This window comes from Heterocephalus glaber, unplaced genomic scaffold, assembly GCF_053883595.1.
Source record: "Heterocephalus glaber isolate CG9 unplaced genomic scaffold, H.glaber_assembly_v1.0 deba00001572, whole genome shotgun sequence".
In the NCBI taxonomy this organism is placed as follows: Eukaryota; Metazoa; Chordata; class Mammalia; order Rodentia; family Bathyergidae; genus Heterocephalus; species Heterocephalus glaber.
Window position 1 is genome coordinate 5,988,463 of NW_028258357.1, and position 20,633 is coordinate 6,009,095.

Here is a 20,633-nt window from a genome sequence, read left to right on the forward strand (position 1 = left end):
TGAGGTAATCTTTGAAGATCAAAGCTGAAGAGATTAAATTCAGCTCTCATACAGTAATTCATATTAGCCAGCAAAATTAAATGTAGAAAATTTCAAGCAATTGAAAAGTTGAGAATCGGTTATCAATACGAGTGTAGTAAATTTAATTATCTGAAGATATTATATTTCTATAATAGTTTATTCAATCAGAAAATAGCAAGCCTTTCACCAGAAAAGAACAACTTTTTTCCATCCTTAAAAAAGCAAGAAAAACAAAGGAATTTACTTAGCTTGCATATTTATTATTTATATTTACATTTTGAGATATAGCAGACAAGATATATTATATTTAAAAAATAACCTAGGGTAAAGAGTCTGTCATATATCATTATTCAATACCTTAATGTACATCCATAATAATTGTTTAAGTTTTTTCATTTTGTTTCATTGTAAGGTTTTATAAAAGAAGTCTTGAAAATCTCGTAAAGTAAATTAATTTGAATGGTAGTTTCCAAACACAAATTTATTGTGTGAATAAAGAAATTCTAGGAAAACAAAATCATTTTCACTTTTTAAGACTGAGAAACTTTAAAATGTAACTGCAGAAACAATCTGTATCTCCAAGAAAATTTTATGGATAACAAAAATTTTTTATACTAAAAACAGGATGCTGTTGGGCATTGCAAAGGTAATATGACATGATGATCCATAAAACCATTATACCTAGTGAAAAGAGCAAGATACAGAGATTAAAATGGCATGAGTCTATTTAGATAAAATGTCCAGAAAAGGCAAATATGTAGAGATAGGAAATAGCTTAGTTTCTAGGTTGCCTTAGGTTACCTGGGGTGAGACATGAAAGTGAGTATGTGTGGACATGATTACTTTTGGGGATGATGGAATTGTTCTAAATCACAATTGTAGGAATAGTTGCACAGATTGGAAATTGGCTGTCATCAAACTATGCACTTAAAACTAGCTGTATGTGGTGCCTCACGCCTGTAATCCCAGCACTTGGGAGGCCAAGCCAGGAGAATTGCAGCAAGTTCAAGGCCAGCGTGGACTACACAGTGAGTTCAAGGCAAGCCTGAATTGCATAGTGAGATCCTGTCTCAAAAAAAAAAAAAAAAAAAAAAAGATCAATTATATGGTATGTAAATTATACCCAAGCAAACCTGAAATATAAAAGGGGCTGAATTATATCCATACTTACATTTCTGATAGATTAAAATGGAAAATATTGCCTGTAATACTGTCTCAGAAGTAAACTCAAAGCTATACAAATATCCTACATTTTAATTTATGATTTGAAGGAGTTTTAGATGTGATGTCCAATTGCAGTTTTAAAATCAAAGAAATTGTTTAAAATTTTGATCTGGTTGAATTATTTTCACCTACCATTAAGAAGATGGGAGGATTAAAAATACTAGCCAGATAATACACTATCATGAAAGTATTTATATCATAACAATTTAAGATATACATTTAAAAAAGTAATCTACCAAGGCTTCTACATTCCTAAAACTGGTTCTGAAATAAACACTTGGTTTTGCCATCCTATAAATACCCCTGTAACTTTAAAATATTTGAAGGATTGAGTATTTTGAATAACTCAATGATGAAATATAAAACTTTTTGTAAGCTTTGATATCCAACATATATCCATTCAAGTTTTGTAATTCCATTCACTCACAGTAGTATTATGTCTTCCTCTACTTTTTGTACCTTTTTTCAACAAATTACAGTGCACATTTATAATTCAGAAATAATTTCAGCTACCCACAGCAAAAAAGACTAAGTGCTGCAATAATTGTTTTGACATTAATAATGTTTCGGAGACACAGTTGGTTTTGTGCTTTTGTCTGTTTGGTTTGTAACTGTTGTTACTTATCCCAGAGAAAGAAAATTGATTATTTTGTGTTCTTAGTTCTGACTTTTCTCTTACATTACAGAGCTTGAAAAGCCCTCAAGGTAACATTTCGACAACAGTATTGCAATAACGTGTCTATTTTTATTTTTTTCTCTTACCCAAAGACTGCAGTGCTAGACAAAATTAAGAATTACAAGATTTGTTTACAAATATAACCACGGTAAATTTTCCTTCTATCTATGCAATGAAAAAAAAATCCATGATAATACTTTAGAAAGATCCTTTAATTACAGTAAAATAGTTCATTATTGCATTGTGTATCATGAATGCACAGAGTGATATTTGATTGGATATATAAAGTTCAAATGTACACACATGTCTGTTTCTGCATCCATGCTGAGTGGCTTATCAATGACTGGGTGGCCTGCCTGCCGTTCTGAGCTGGAGCCGGAGCCTTGCTGCCCCTTCTTGTCAGCCCATCAATCTTTTGTGTTCTTTTGTTCTTTGCTGGTCTCTCCTTCTATATCTTTCTATGGTATCCTTTGGGCTGACTTTCAGTTGGCCTATCTTTGTCCACTGGTCTGACCATCTTTGTCCCACATCTGTTCACAGCTGTCATCCTGTCACTATGCACATTTGTCTGTCAGTCCATGCTCACATACACTTGCCTATGTAGCAGGCTATATGTATTAGTCTGTAGATAGGTGAACGTCTATGTACACTTCTGTTTATCCATGATTCTGTATAGGTGTGTATATAATTCACAGATTAGTTTTTCCTTTAGTATACATAAAAATCTATGCTACGTTTATAAATTATTATTTTTAAGGGAGGAGAATATGTAATATTTTTCTGTGTGTATATTCCTGTAGATAATGTGTGGATATCTGCCAACTCTACATCCCCAAACTATGTCCACTCATGACCTTAGTGTCAGTGACTTGTCAGCTCCTGGATTATGCCCTGTTGTAAATGCCTCTAAATAATGCTATGACTCCTAATGAGAAGACACTTGTGGCAGAGGGGCACCAAGATCTCTGTTTGGTTACATGAATCCTGTCAAATTCTGCAGCTGTGTTCTGGAAGGAGTATGCAAACTTTTATCTAATTATGTACACTAGCAAATTTTATGAACACTGCATCTCTACCTCATTAGAATTTACACAAGATTTGAAGAGAAAGTTAAAAAACAAACAACAGGACTCAAAATTAACACCAAATACAAGTGGCCTGAGGGTCAAAGGAAAATATCTAACAATTTAAATCTTCCTTCTTTTTATGAGCTTTTTCTAGTTTCCAGCTTCATTCTTAAAATCTCTCCCATCACTACTCTCACTAATAACCCACGAATACTACACATTATTCAAGTTGTTGCAACACACATTCTCATCCTTACATGCAAGTTCCATCAATTCCCATAGAGGTTCTTATTTGCCTAGAGTATTCCAAATCTTGAGCCCACATGATAATCCCAAGAAGAAAAAATTATCCTTGTTAAAAAGTTTTCTAAAACTTGACTTAGTTTGTGAAGACAAATAATAAGCAGAGGGAAGGCAAGAGAAAACTACAAGTTAACTCATAGTGAGATTTAATGCTTCAAATGCTACATGATTCAGGGTCTATTAGTCAGTAAGATGAGAAGATACTTCTCAATATTCTTCCCAATACTAAAGATCTACTCTTCAAGATTACTGTGGATAACCCTTGGGAATGACTTAAACATTCATGACACAGAGATATATGAATATCTCACGCACAATTGCAGTCTATTCATATGCAAAAATAAAACCATTTCAGGTATTAAATCCAAATTCATATTGAAAAGTACTTCAGATTTCAGAGTTACCTCTTCAAATGAAAATTGATGCAGAAATTATACTTTGGTTTTACTCTATTATGACCAGATGTCTAGCAAAGCCAAAAATAGGCCGTATTATATTAATTTCCCAAACAATTATGGTGTTTTATTGAGGTTTTATGTACACTTCAATTACATAATTAAAACTATAATTAAAAGCATGCTGGGATTATTAAGGGCAGTTATTTACATTTCTTGATTTGGGCTGATGATTGACAACTTTTGCTTAATGATGATCTTATCTCTTGGGTTAGTTACAAGCAACTGATAAGGATTCTGTTGATCAAATGAGTTGACAGAAACATTGTTTAGGCAGTAGGTCAACTGCAGTTACCTTACATGGAGATGCTGGCCTACTTTCAAAGATGCTCAACCAAATTCAAATTTGGCTAGAAAATATGACTGTTTTACAAAAATAACAATACAAAAGAACTGAAGGCACATCATACACATCACTGAACTTAAAAAGGACAACCTAGGAATTCACACAATATCATATGCTTCTTAGAATTAAAGCAGAATTGCCACCTGGTGAATTTTTCACTCAAACATGTCCTTCTACAAAAACATTCAAGTCTACTCCCTGTTGATGCTGTTGAAGACACTAGAAAAAATAGAGTACTTATAATACATGTCATATTGCCTTATTTATTATTTCTCTATTTAGCATAAATTCATATTCAGTATTAATATTTATATGCAAAAATAAATGTAAAATTCCTATAACTTCCAAAATTATACTATTTTCTTCTTTAGATATTCTCTGATAACCCCAACATTTTCCCATTTTAATTAGTATGTGTTTGAAAAAATAATAAGCACATCCTTTGTTTAGAATTGGTACATATACATAATGCATTTTGATACTCATTCTCATATATTATGTAATATTTTGAAGAAAATGTCTTAAAAATCAGGTCTCTAGGGTGTGGTGATGCATGCTGATAATCACAACACTTGGGAGGCTGAGCAAAAGTTCAAGGCCAATCTGGGATAAACAATGAGATCAAGGGCAGCCTGAATTACACAGTGAGGCCTTTTCTCAAAATAAATAAATAAATAAACAAATAAATATAAAAATCACATCTCTTAAAAGAAAAAAACAGATTTGATATGATTGACTAGAATAATATCATACCTGATATATTAACATAAAAATGTGAGCTTACAATATACAACTTGTAATTTTCCATCTCTTTCCTCTAAATTGCCATAGAATAAATATTTCCCACATTTCACCGCTGTTCTGATAATAAACATAAATCCTCCATAGCTATGGTGGTTAAATGCTGTATTTTACACCAAATATTCTGGATCTGATTCTTGGCTGACCACCAGGTACTTATGTTAAGTAAACGTGGCCAGTTGCTTTATCTTTCTGTACCATGTTTTCCATGCCAGCCAAATGATATAATAACAATTAACTTGTATGATTCTTAACAGGATTAACATGAGAAAACACTCTTTAAGTGTTTTGACTATTCTTTAGTCCATAGAATTTATTCAACCTGAACAAATTGATATTATTATGTATTTTTCATGTGCCATTTCAATATCGAAACTTTTAAGTGGCGATTGACAGTGAAGTTAAAATATTCTAACAGATATTCACATCAAACTGAGGCAGTTGAAGGGATTTTCATAGAAGAAGTGGTAAATATCTAATGTTTAGGTTTAAAATCCGTGCTATGGTTTGCAAAGTAAATTGTCTTATGCCATTACATGCAGACTTAAGAGTATATTTGGGACTAATTTTGGAAGGATTTGGCAGGACTATATTTTTCCCGAACAAGTATTAGCAAACTAAGCCAAATTCTTTTTTTTTTTAGACTTTTCAAGGATGAAAATGAATTATTACCTTTTTAAAGGTAAGAATTAAAGAAGAAGAGAAGAATAATATGCAATCGAGACCTTACGGGCTGAGAAGCCTGATATGTTTACTGTGTTGCTCTGCTACAGCTGCTCCAACAAAATCTCACAGACTGGGTGCCTTAAATAACTGAAATTTATTTTCTCATGATTCTGGAGATTAGAAGTCCAAAATCAGTCAGTAGGGGTGTTCTCTTCCTATGCTTCTCTTCTCCTCCTGTAGATGGCTCTCTTATTCCTGCCTTTTAACATTCTTGACCCTGCCCTAGTCTTTCTAGATGTCTTCTCATAAGGTCAACAGTCAAATTGGAAAACAGAATACACTAATGACCTGACTTTAATTTAAGAGTCTTTTTAAAGATTCTCCTTCGAAATACGGTCACATCATGAGGACTTCCACATATGTCAGCCCAGAATATTTGCTGCCTGGGTTTATAGAGAAAATAGGTATCAGCCTATCCTATAAAAGCCTAAGAAAGGTATACCTGACAAACAAGCCAGTATTTTCTTTGCATTTCCCTATTTGTTTCCCATTATACATAAGTTGATAGAATCATACAGCTGAAAGATTGGCTTACCCAGTATATGAAATTTCTTTGCTTATTTCACTTAGCATATAGACCTCTGGGTTTATCTATGATGTTTCAAATGGTAGAATATTGCCTTAAGACTGAATAGTATTATATACATATATTTTTTCTTCATCAGTTGATGAATACCTAAATTATTGCTTTCAGATCTTAAAATTAAACAAAATAAAACAAACAAACAAATGAAAAACAGAGCCTGCTAAGGAAAAAATCACCTTGAGATATTGATGGCCAAGTAGAGCAGTTTAACTCTGTTAGGAACAAAAGGGCAGGGCCTAAGAGAAGAAAGCATTTTTATCTGGAGTTAGCCACACCACGGCCTAAAGAAACATGTATGTGAGCTCAAATCTGAGACCCCAAAGGAAGTCTGAATATAAAATTGAATTAACAACAAACTCAACCAACCTCGAGGGCAGGCCTTGGCAATGTTGTGATAGAAATAGCAACAATCATTATCCATTTTAGAATCTGTAGGAACAAGTATTTTATTGTACTTTATTATTTGTTCATGCCACTTTATGGATATTATTATTACCTAGGAATGCTCCCTCACACACTCATAAAAGAGAGGAAACTGAGTTGAAATAAGAACATAGATTGTAATCTTCTAAATACTAGATCAAATATTCAAAGTTGAGAATCAAAAAGCAATAAGAAAATAACTTCAAAGACCTTTTGAAAAATAGTCAGATGCCTAAAGTCATTTTCTTGTTGGTGGATAGTTAGGCCGCTGTAGATTTAAGACAAGGCTGACACTGGAAACAGACACTAGCTGAAAACAAAATTAAAAACAAACTGGACTGGTTTGTCAGCAGGTGCTTGCTTTTATGTCCAAATTTTGGTTTAGTTAGAATATGATACTCTACTGCAATGTACTTTCAAAATAATTACTTGGTGTTTCCAGGTATAAAATTCAAATACAAGAAAGAGTAAGGCAGATATATGTTATATTTAATATATTTCATCATATAATAGAATGTTAAGCGAGTTTCCTACATATTCCTAACTAAATATGAAACGTGTCCAAGAAATTCAGACAGAATTTTTCAATAGTCTTGAGACCCAATGAAAGCAGTCTCTTGCCTGGATAAAATTTTTACAAAGATTCAAATTCACTTTTAAGGTCAACATCTGGCTGAATTTAACATTCACATTTGACAGCTTCACTTTCATTAAAAAACTGTTTAGAATTTTTTTCAAAGCAGAATGTGCCTTTTATTTTAATAAAGTTTTCACACATTTGCTCTGTTCCTTGAGGAATGGATTTATATGCTTGAACTACTCTGAGCAGTTGGGATTTCAGGCCATCTCACTAGACAAGCCACTGTAGCAAAATGCAAATCAAAGGGGCAAAGGGCACAGCATAATGAGCAAGAGGATTTATTTCCTTGTCTTCTATTTCCATATCCTATGGGAGCATGTAAAAGAGGGAAATGAGATATAGTTTTATGTACTTTTTTAGTTATAATTGATGCTTTAGCTATATGGTAGCCATATAGAATATATCTACTTATTCCTCAAAATAATTTATAATTTGATCTATGATTGAGTAGTATTTCAGTGTATCTACTGATACTTCAATGTCAAACAATAAATGCATGCTCAATACACTATTTTAACTATGGAGAATGCTAAATAATCTAACAAATTACTCATGTACACATGCAAAGCAACACACAAACATGCATCACTGAAGAAAGATGAGAGTCAAAGTAGTTTCAATTGGAACATCCTTATGTGAAATGGTATGGTAAGATATATTAAAATAGGTATCATTTATTGAGCATATATTGTGAATAAACTAATACTCAATGCATGTGATCTGTATTACACAAGAGTCTAAGAAGGTAGATACTATTATTGCCCATATATAGTTGATGGGGCAGAGGTGTTTAAAGATCATTTAAGTTGGACAAACTTGATTAGCATATTTAAAATCAGTTTTTCTTACCCTTAAGCCAATGTTTTGTCCACCATGACACATTAACACATGGAACAGAGCTAAGGGAGAATTTGAAAATAACTGGATCATCAGTGTGAGATCCTCAGTACAGATGGAAGCAAGTCCCTGACAGAATACAGGACATCTCATGTAGTACATATACATCAGAGGCTACTGAAGAGCCAAGCTTAATTCCATCTTTTTGTATGTACCAATTAGAGGTCCTGAAATATTAATACAATGGCTGATTAGGAGAAAATTCTATTATATGTTTTCTTCCTACATGTTGCTTGGAAGCAACAAATGTATCATGGGCACTCTATAAATGTTATTTAGTGGCAAATAATAAAATGAAATTATGGTAATATATTTTGCAATGAACTCACCATAAGATGAAGTATAGTGAATTTTGGTACTAGACCTGGAAGCTGAGTAGATTTCAATAGCTAGGACAGTGAATAGATCCTATGGGGAGGCAGGAGTCTCAAACATGATTGTGGTAGAAAAGGTTAACAGGAGGTCAGGATGATAAAATTTTTTATTGCAGTTTGACAAGTAAATCTGCTCCTCCTGATATTCATATTTGTTATGTTAAACATGAAAAAGGTAAATTAAAGGATACATTGTTAAGCTGTTATCATACCTACTCAGGCCTAACCATGAAGTAACCATTGTCCATTGGTCCTGCCCATTTTGACTGTCTTATTGTGAAAGAACATAAAATGTGTTCCCTGAAATTATCCCTCTGTCTCTCTCATGAGTTTCTATTGCATATAGCTTACAATTTCAAAAGAACCAATTATAATTATTTTATAAAACAGGATTTTAAACAACTTTGCCCTCTGGCATTCAAAAGCCACTGAATTGTAAGACTCTGAGATACTCAGGTGTGTGTGCAGCTTCTGAGTGTACTTTTGTAGATGGAAATTAGAGCTGTGAGTGCCTGGGAGAGAAACCAGGCTGGGAGCAATCTCACATTTTTTTAAGTGAATGGAGGAGAAAAATTCCACAAAATAAAGTGAAAGCTTGCCAAATAGAGGAACCCATAAGGAAACCTCAATTTAAGTTCCTCTTCCTCAATTTCTGTATGGTTCATGAAAAAGGAAGCACTTAAAAGTACTCTTTGAGGGCTCTATTCTCTTTCCTCTATTCCATTTTTTGCCTTTTACAATCCCTCTGAGGATAAGGGCAAAGCACTGAAAGTTACCATTTGGGTGATTCAATCCTTCTTCTGCATCTCCTCTTTTCTTCTAATAGTCTCCAATGCTCCAAAGAAATTAGAACACTTTTAACAAGCGCTGTTGGGAAGCTCAGCCACCATTTCCTCTCCCAAGCCTGTGATTAAGCCACTGATGGGAACACAAACTCTGTGTTCCAGTCCAAATACAGCAGTAGGTGCAGCACACTCCAGGTCAAATGAACCTGCCGTTTAATTACCCATCCCAACAGTCATTGTTTTACACAGAAAAATATTAACATAGTAGTAGTTTACACTGATTCCACTCACACATGACTAAAACAGTGCAATTCATTAAAAGGCCTGATATATTTTGAAATGTCTTCATTTTAATAAACTCACTGTGATTGCTTGATGTTTGCTTTCTTTCCTGCACACCCCCCTCCCCACCACTGATCCTGTGATACACAACACCATGACCCCATATGCACAAACACACTTTCAACTTTTAGAAAATAGACACAAAAATCATCCCTTCTGGATGTAGTAGGTTATAGGTATAATAAGCTAAATTTCATTTTAGGATCAGACATTTTTCCCTTTTAATTAGTTTTGTTACTATTCAAAACTTTGTCAGATTTTAACATTTCACTTTGTTAAAAATGGTTGTGTCCTTCTAAAGAATTTATTCATGTTTTTACTAACAAAGTTAAATCAGACAATTTTTAAGTATATTTATCTGACACTGTAGTAATTCACTTTACTAAAATGTTACAAACTCAAAAATAAAGGTTTATAAAGCACACAAAGTGTGACAATATAATATTCTCAAGACTTCTGATAGAGTTGCTGTAAATTAAACACTAATTCATCTATTTATATATGATTAACATCAACGATAACATCAATAACAGCATTTGAGGCAAAGTTTGCATTGGTGAAAATATGGAGAAAATATAATGGTTGTCCAAAAATATAAATGCTTAAGTGAGTTTCCAAAGTATGTATTCCCCTTCATTGTATGTTACAGCTGCAAAAGAAAATCCTCCAGAGTATTAATATGAACTTATGAAAATGCAGCTTGCAGCACGGTTTTGTTTTGGTTTTGCCTGTTTTTGCTGACAATGCAATTCAAACTATATCTTACTCATCTTTAGCAAAGAAATCAGATCTTCTCACCTCTAAACATGCAGTAACAAAATGCCATTCTTCAGTCAATACTGACTACTTGACATCTTTCTCTTTTTTACAGGTTTAGATCCCCAGCTCATTAGATTATTACCTGATAAATAGGAGAGGGTAATGAATTGAGAAAATAACTACGTACCTTCAGAGAAAACCTGCCCGATAACAATAATCCATTAGGAAACTGGCAATATCCTCTGATCTATTGCCCGCAAAGCTATGACTTGATGGAGAGTTTCATTCCCTGGGCTCAGTTCTCCAGAAGAAAATCAGCACAATTTAAATATTTCTTGGAATGTGACAGCTCTCTAGATCCCGGGTTGCATTCTGTTCCCCAGGGAAGGCAATCTGCTGCTCCTGTGTGCACAGAGCAGTGAAGATGAATTGAAAACGCTTGAGATAAATTAGGAATGGCTAAGTTAAAATTGTCTCTGCTCCAGACTCTCATCTGCAGTCTGCAAGCCTGTTTTTCTGTGAAAAAGCTAGATGGCAGGCTGCCTCGGTAAGTTCTTCTTAAGCGACAGAGAGCATTTTCAATGAAGAAAAATTCTCCCATTATCTAAGCTAATGTGACTGCTGCTAAATCTAGTTTTTAAAGTGTTTGCTGGTACGAAATTTATTTTCATTATTGCTTTCTTTCAAATCACAGTTTAGAATCCATACGATCAGGTTTTATACAATTGTATCTGAGAGAAACACTCAAAGTTTTTTTCAAATCCTTTCTCTTTTTAAAGTTTTAAAGATTATTTATGTATCAGTAATTTCCTCTTAGGGTCAAAAAGGCACTTAATTGTATTGTGTAATATGTAAAATGATTTGTTTTTAAGTTGCAGGATTTCTATATTAATAATCGTACTTTTTATTAAAAATAACTTCTGTTAATGCATTTCCACATTGAAGTGCATCATTCTATAATGTCTGACAAAATGCAAAAGTTCTATAAAAATAGAAAGGGAAATGTCTAATTCTATAAAGGACCCCAGAAGTAAATATTTACTATTTAAAAATATTCCTCAAGAAAATAAGATGTTCTAAGAAACATCAAGTTTCAATAATCTCTTTTACATAAAAAGCCATAAATTCTTTTCATTTAAGTAGAGTGATATGTTAAAATATGCTGTTTTCATCCTAAATTACAAAATTAAACATTTTACTAATAGTCTGGATTTGAGATATGAGATAAATACTGTCTACTTGATATATTGATGACATACACAACACTTGAGAGGTTACCAAAAGTTCAGATCCATGTCTTTACTCGGATTTGTTATATGAAACAATTTTTATATCATTAGGTAAGACACTTAGAAACTTCATGACTAATGAGAATATGTATACTTTTTTGAAAAATATGCTGATTGTGAAAAATAATCTCACGCTCATCATAACTTTTCCCACAGGTATCTGCAATACTATTTGTCTGATTATTTGACATTTAAGCATACTGTTGCTTACTTGCCAAAAAAAGAGTGGGTTTACAAAGAGTTGAAGAAGCAAAGATAATACAGTCATTGAAAAGTTGAAAGTAACTTAAAACTTCCCTTTACCTTTCATTTATACTGCACCTGTAGCTGATCACTTCACTGAGGGAAAAGGAAGAGAGAAAAGTAAAGGAAAAAACCCAAACCAAACAGCACATCAAGATGCCTCCAACTTCCTCCCTCTTCAGAAGCTGCATCCCTGCAGCTACTTCTGAGGGAGAAACACTAGGGAAATGGAGAGAAGCAGCTTTACTCTTCCAGTTGAGAACAAAAGTCAACAAGTATATATCTATAATTTCTATATATCTATATATCTATATATCTATAATTTTCCACTAAAGAGAAGGGAGAAGGGAGAGAAGAGAAAAGAAGTGGAAAATAAAAGCTCTTTATTGGTTCTAATTGCTATTTCTAAGATGATTATAGTAGTGTGTAAGATACATAAAATGATTGAAAAAATAAAAGTGTACAGAACTGACCATTGATTGAATATCAGATTTCATTGTGCTTTTGTGCATTGAGCACTTCAATTGATATAGGAGAAATACTCCAACAGTGAACAAGCCCTTTTAAGAATCCCAGATATCTGTCTCAACCCAGAAATTACCAGCTAACAAACACTGTAAAATATTTCAGTGATCATTATAGAGTGGTTCATCCAGAACTGTATGCAAATACGTTAGAATGATACTTAAACTGTTCTTGTAATATTTGAATTATTTACAGTAGGAAGTAATGCTTAAGAAAAGGCCAAATCATATTGCTTATAAGGTTGAGGTAGATATATCCATGACCATGGAACAAAACCACAAGAGAAATGTTCCTGCTATATTTTCATAGGTGAACATGGCTTAATATGGCTGAGATGCAGCGCAAAATATGAAGAATATGGAAAGGGATATCTGTAGAGTTTATGAGTATTTTGAACTTTATTATTAGTTTAGAATTTGACTTTCACTTGGGAATCACTGACAACTCTCTTTTTTTGTTTGGAAAAACTTTGCTTCAGTGTAATACAATTAGATATTAATAAAGAAAATATTTTAAAAGTTATTTCTTTGAAAAAATTAAGCAAAATTTCATAACAAATTAAAAAGTAACATTAGTTAATACACCATGCACCATAATTTTAAAAGAATGGCCAAAATGTTTGAGTACAAGGTAGCCAAAAAAGGACTCTTACAAAAAAGAAATAGATAATAGCACAGAACTATTTTTTCAATGAACTAAGAGTACCTAGTGGTATAAATGAAGCCAATTAGCATATGTATTAAAATATTTTTGAAATCATGAAATATATAATTTGGGGAATTATTAGAACTTTCCTCTATTTTCTATTTCTGTCTTCTTTTTTCATGTTTTCTTTAACATTTAATAGAAACTATGTACAATAAAATTTTACTGTATTTTACATAAGATAGCCATAAGATAGTGACAACTCTTAAATAGCAAAGATGATCAGAATTGCATCTAATAAATAACAATCTTCATGTCTTGATCTCTAAGTAGAAAAGCATTACCACCTACTTAGTTAGCCAAGCTAAACAACTTATGTTTATAATGTTTTTGCTCTGTTACATTCCTTCTCATATTTTATTAATCATATATTTACCATATATCTTTACATCTCTCATTATTTCCAGTTTTCATGACATTATTTCTAGATTTCATTGTATCTTGCCTATGTAATAGCAAAACTTTTTATTTGATCTGTTTACTTTGAATCATTTCCTTCATCAATCTGTCCCTTTACAAAATATGTGTAATTTTGTCAACTCTCTTGCTTACAGTTTATTTATTCATCATTGCCTGGAGAATAAGGTACTAAAGCTTTAAGGTGAGTTGTAAGATCTGAATACAGGCCTTTATTAATTTATATTTTCTGACCAGGTAACATCTGATCATATATAGGAATACAAGACTACTAAACAATACTGTAAGATTTTCCTCTAGAACTTCTATACATGCTTCCATTTGTAGAGTTCATCACCAAAAACTGTGACTGGAGAATTCCTCAACATCATGGTAGATTTCATTATGTATTTGTTCCTTTTGAAACCATCCTGATTCCCTCACATAGAGTGTTTTTCATCGTTTGAGTTAATGCTTCTCTGATATGTGATGGTTTTGTGATCATACTGACGATGTCAATTTGGTGAAATATATATTCCCTTTTGGGGCATCTTTTTCCCTCCCTTCATTTTCTTTTCTTTTTCTTTTCTCTCATTTCCTTTACTCCCTTTTTTTCTATAATTTTCCTCCTTTATATATATATGTTCAATAAGTTTCTGTATATCTATTTTCACTTATATCTTCCCACTTATCTTTCTTTTCTTATTTTTGTCCTCATTTATAGATTTTCCCCTTTTCCTTCTTTTTCTCCACCCTTCCTTTATTTTTCCCCAAGAGAATTTGTTAACTTTTAAATAAATACCCTAAAATTTTCTCCAGTATGACCATACTGATTTCTTTATCTCACCAATAAACATGATACAAGATCTAAATCTTGGAGAGTGCCTTTGAAATGCATGGCATAACTGTAATATACTTCAAGATAGCAAATATATTTTTATTGTCTTGTTTTTTGTTTGTTTTTTTTTTTTCTTTTTTTGGTACCGGGTCCTTGTGCTTGCGCAGCAGGTGGTGAAACCACTGAGCTAAATCCCTGGCCCATTTATTGTCTTGTTAAACTTAACATCTCTGCAGGCTCTGCCATAAAATTATTTCCTTTTCTTAATTACTATTCAAATAAAATGCTGAAAATTTATATTCACTGTAAAATTAATTTTATAACTCAAAATTTATTTCATTAGGAATATGGGAAAGATTTACTTCTTTTGCTATTGTACATTATTTGTTGAAAATTATTCATTTCTGCTTTGATTTTTAAATAACGATAATGGTACAAAATTTGGCTGAAAATGAAATAAACTCAGCTATTCATCACTCAAAAATTATTTATTTTAAATAAATTATGTCTCCTTAAAAATATATTAGGTTACTGATCGCCCAACAGGAAGATGACTGAGACATGGAAAATTTGAGAAGTGATAAAATAAACATAGACATACAATCTTACTCGTAAGTAAAATTGGCATAGGTCAATAGACAAAACAGTCTTGGAAAAGAAAATGAGAGTTGGAATTCTCACGTTTCCTGATTTCAAAACTTTTCCCAATGGGGAAAGCAGTGTTTTTAAGAAATGATATTGGGAGAACTGGATACCTGCACATAAGAGTGTGAAGTTGGACTTTCACCTTATACAATATGTAGAAAATGAACTCAAAGTCATTAAAGACCAAAATTTAAGAACCACAACTATACCATCCTTAGAAAAAATATAGGAGAAAAACTTTCTGACGATGGATTTGAAAATGATTACTTGTATATGACACTAAAACCCTATGCAAATAAACAAAAACTAGATATGTGAGTATGGCCTAAAAATTAAAATTTGGTTTTGGAAATAGTCAAGAGTAAAAAAGACAAACCATAGAATTAGAGAGTAAATTTGAAATTTATATAGCTAATAAAGGATTGCTATGCAGAATATATAAAGAACTTCTACAAGTCAACAGCAAAAAAGTAAACAAGATTAAGATATGGACAAAGGACTTGAAGACTCAGACCTAGGAAGAATATGTACAAATGAATAACAAGCACATTAAAAGATGCTCTTCTGTCATTTATCATTATGTGGATGCAAACAAAACCTAATGAGATACTTTTTCACATCCATGTATATGAGTATCACCAGAAAAAGAGAACATAACAAATGTTGACAAAGATATGGAAAAATTAGGATGCATGAGCATCACTGAAGAGGAAGTAAAATATGATCCTATTAGGTAAAACTGTATGGAGTTTTCTCAAAAACAATACAATTATCATAGAACTCAGCAATTCCACTTCTGGGTTTATACCCAAAGGAAGTAAAAGGGATTCATCCACATCCACCTTCAAGGAGTAGGTGAACAGAGACAAAAGATATTGTAGTGAGATACTTTCTAAAAGTATATTTTTATTATTTAATTATAAATTTATAAATGACTTTGAATTCAAACTACTTATACCAAATAAAATAGCTATAGCATAGCATTTTTTCTTTTGTTTCTGAAGGATGAAAGATTCTTGATCAATTTACTGTATTTCTGCATTTACTGTTATAAATCCTAAGGTCAATTTAAAGCATAAACAAAAATACCTGTTGAATTAAAAATGCATAGTTATAATTATTTTCAAAATCTTACTAGGCCCAATAATATAAATGTCATAAGCCCAGATTGTGAAAATACACAACAAATATTTTATTTAAAGATGTGAGCTCTAAATTTTAAAAGTAGCAAATAAATGAAATTTGTAATCCTTTATATTCAAAGTCATAAGCACTACAGTTCTAGTTATCTGTTAATGAATTATTATTTACTTCCATGACAATAGAATGCTTGTAAATGATTTGAAAAACATTTAAATCTAATCCCAATGGGACTTATATGTGAGATAAGAAAATTTAATTTTATCATAAACAATATACTACATTCCCAGAAAGTATTATTAAAAATATTATTTAAAAAATTATTAAACTATTTAACACACATTTTCTAATTAATGTTAATAACCTTATGAAATAAAAAAAACACATAATTTAAGAGATCACTTAAACTCCCTTGCCGAAATGATCCTCCTTCTGCAGGTACCCCAAGCTATAAAACACTTTAAGTTTTTTTTTAAGTACCAGGGATCAAACTCAGGACCTCACACTTGTTAGGCAAGCGCAGTGCCACTGAGCTAAATTCTCAGCATATTAAACACTATAAAAAAATTAAACCAAACATTATTTTTAACTCTAAATGACAAATATAGCAAATATGTCATCAGACTTATCAAAATACCAAATACCCAAGGGAAACACTGAAATCTCAATATTTACATAATCTATATTTTTTCACAGATCTCCAAATATTTGACCCTATTTTCAAAGTTAAAATTCATAAATACATGAGAAAACTATAAGCTTAATGTGTGCAAAACAATACAGTTCAAAATAAAAAGAGGGCAAGTCCAGGCCAAAGGATATATTTGGAATAATTTCCCATTATTATACTGACAATAGGATCTCTTGGATTATGCAGAACCTTTAGTTCACAGTAGAGTGTGTAGAGGAAAATTTATAAAACTGCTTTTGGAAAAAATAAGAGTGAGAACCAAGAAAACAACATATTCTCCTCCTCAAAGTCAAGTTGAAGAGTGAGAGGCTTGTGGAAAATTATTTTATATTAGTATTTTTTTTCTTTTATTTAATTTTTAGTTTCCAGTGAAACATATCTTGGGGGGGGTGTTAAATGTGTGAAAGGATCTTAGAGATAATGAACATCAGCCAACTTTTCTTTGTGGCTTATTTTTATTGTTGTTTGTTTGTCTTGTTTTGTTTTGTCAAAAGCTAGTGTTGAGGACCTGGAATCAACATTACTACCTTAGTACTCATTTCATCATAAAATACTATGCCTGTATATGTAGAAAATGGCTGTGAATACAATATTTATAGTATTGTCATGTCTCATAAAACATTTAATAATTATATAAAATAACTTTTAGAAAGTCCAGTTAGTAATAAAGAAAAATAGTAACTCTTCTTATATGATCTTGAAAACAATTGAGCAGGAAAGATTAACATCAGTAAAATGAGGAAAAAGTTATATAAGACAAAATAAAATTACACAGAGAGATAGAAAAAAAGTGCAAGTAAGAATTCAAAGCAGGGATTTGATAGTCACTAAACATATTGCAAAGCAACAAATTTTATTAAAAATAAAATATATTTATAAATATATCTGGGCATTTTCTAGTTAAAAATGTAAAGTCAAGTAGGTTGTGGTGGTGCTTGCTTGTAATCCCTGAAATCTGGGAGACTAAGGCAACAGGATTTCAAGTTCAAGCCCAGCCTGGGCAACTTAATGACTTAGTGAAGAACTTATCTCAAAATAATAAAAAATAAAATAAAATAAAATAAGAAAGGGTGGGGATTTAACTCGGAGATGGTTCTAGAATCAAACCCTATTATGGGAATAATAAATGGAGAGATGATAGGTAGACAGGTGATAGACAGAAAGACAGACAATGTCAAACCTTGATCTTCATCAATAAGCTTTGCATTTTATAGAATCTCTCTCGTTCAGTGTCTTGAAATTTGCCATGTAAAATATATAAGGGACATAGAAACTGAAAATACATGTAGATTCCTTGCATATTTTGCAGTCAGTATGCCATGAATGGTATCAGCCCATTAGAAGTCATCCAATAGTCCCAGATGTGAAAAGTTACCCTCTGAGAAGCTATAAAAATAGAGATGTCAGTGAAAGACAGATCTTTAGAGTTTGTACATTATGTATTTTGAGGCACATGATAGTCCAGTGAAATCTACCAAATTCAGAATCGCTAAGTCAGTTTCAAAAGATATGAAATAAATGAATAATGATAAGTGTAGGATATGATCTTCAGTTAGGCTTTACATAATATCAATATTTAAGACTTTTTACTTTATAAGTATGAATATCACACCAAATCATCATTCTAAATGTTTTCATATCCTTACAGCCATTTTAAAATTTTATCTTAATTATTCTACATTCAAATGTATGGCAAAAGTTACAAACTTTACTGATTAGTTGAAATTGTACCCCAAAAACCTTAATTAATAATGCACTTTCAAGAATAAATCAAAGAAATTCAACAATGGATATACCCCCCCCCAAAAAAATTGGAGAGTTAACTTATTTTCAAATGCCAGAATGTAGAAATCTACAGCATATGTATATGGCTTAATTTGTTCCAAATAAGCAGGAAAATAGCATAATAGTAAAACTACAAAAGTGTTGTCATAATTTTATGTAAACAAATGGCAAATTCTGCTTTTTAACATTATTTTTAAATTTTAAAGCAGTTTTACATTTCCAAAAGATATGAAAGAAAAAGAAACACTACAGAAATTTCTGGTATAACCCCCCATCAATTTCCTCATTATTAAAAGCTTACATTAATATGGTAAATATGCCGAGATCAGAAACTAATATTGATACATTTTTATTATGTATGTTCTATAATTTATTAAAATTCTCTTAGTTTTTACTGAATGTTCCATTCCTGTTCTATGATGCCATCAGGGATACCACATTACTTAATATTTTTCATGTTTCCTTAGGCTCTTCTTGGTGGTGGCAGTTTCTCAAAAGCATGATCTTGAAACTTTTAAGGAGTACTAGTTAGATACTTTCCTTAAGGTCTCTGAATTATTATTGTCTACTACTTTTTTTCTGATACTTAGCCTGATCTTATGGGTTTTGCAAAGAAGATCATAGGAATAAAAGTACTGTTTTTATCCCATCATCTCAATTGTGCAGAAAGTAAATTTGGAGTCATGGTTGATATTAATCTTGATTGCCTGGTAGAAGCAGTGTTATATTTCTTTATCTCATGATTATTTTTTTCCTATTGCTTGATACACTTTATTTTGTGGAAAGAAGTCATTAAATAGAGCTCACGTTGACAGAGTGAGAAGTTCTTTGTCTTCTTAAAAATGGATGTCAAAAAAAAAAAAAAGAATGAATGTCTACATAAGTTATTTGGAAATTTGTATAGATTTGTTTCTTGCCCTTATTTTCTCCTTAACTCATTCAATATAAATAGACTTTGATTGTGATGCTATGGATTCCCATCTCTCCAAATTTTAGGTAGTGATTTGCCCTGCAAACTAAGTTATGTGATGAGTCATTGTCATTTTGTGGAGCTATTTCTGTTATTGTTACAAGGACAGCAGTGAAAATTGTGAAGCTCTTTGTATATTTTGAAGCAGAAACAAAAACTCAATTCTTATATTTTAAATTACCAGATAGTAAATACATGTTTCATATTTCAAATTTTAGAATTGTTGCAAGAATGTAACCTAAAAATAAACATTATTTTTACTGAGGCCTTAAAGTATATAACATAGTAAAAGGGAATGAATCATAAAAAGGAGAAACAATAAAAAATATGGTAAATAAATTCTAGAATATAAAAAATGATTTTAATTTTCTATGCATTAAACATTTGCTTTCTTGATTAAAGGTTATTATCTCTGTTAGTTCCTCATAGTAATAAAAATAGCCAATAGAATAAAATGGATATTTCTGTTAAGGAAAGTGACTTCAAAAAGAAGTTTTTTCATCTGTTATATAGACTGTACAGAAATCAACATTTATACATAATCATATATAGGTCCTATATGTGTCTGTGAAACACACTAAATAAAATGTAGAAAAGCACAGTCATTTTCAGGAAATAGAGATAGAATTATTCAACATGCATAGTCATTACAATTAACTGCATATCCAAATCTAGGCAAAGATGCTCTCAAGATTAGACCACAATACCAAGCACTAGCACAGTCTACTATATAATGTCAGTGCACAATATCATAAGGCACAGTTCTCTAAGATCCCATTATTTCTCATCACCACTACTAACAGAAAATTTTGATAAATTACAAGAGTCTCATAAACAAGATATTATCACAGAAATACATTATTCCATATTACTATATGAAATGACAAATATTATATCCCATCACAAATATGATATACATAGAGGAATATAGGCATAGATATATAATGTTTGTACTGATTAAATATTGTGTTCCATGTATCG

The 20,633-nt window shown here is 31.6% G+C and overlaps 1 protein-coding gene across 13 annotated transcripts in view; it reads right to left on the reverse strand.

The window, feature by feature from the left end:
• Positions 1-10,956, reverse strand: part of Mgat4c (MGAT4 family member C) — a 732,252-nt gene extending 721,296 nt beyond the window's left edge. For 9 of the 13 annotated variants that reach the window (XM_087192566.1, XM_087192568.1, XM_087192562.1 and 6 more), the window contains exon 1: positions 10,613-10,954. The gene's annotated coding sequence lies outside the window, so the exon portion shown is untranslated. Of the gene's footprint in view, positions 1-10,612 lie in introns of all 13 variants that reach the window. The other 4 variants (XM_021246532.2, XM_021246531.2, XM_087192571.1 and 1 more) reach the window with 1 other exon arrangement.
• Between the last annotated feature and the right edge of the window lie 9,677 nt (positions 10,957-20,633).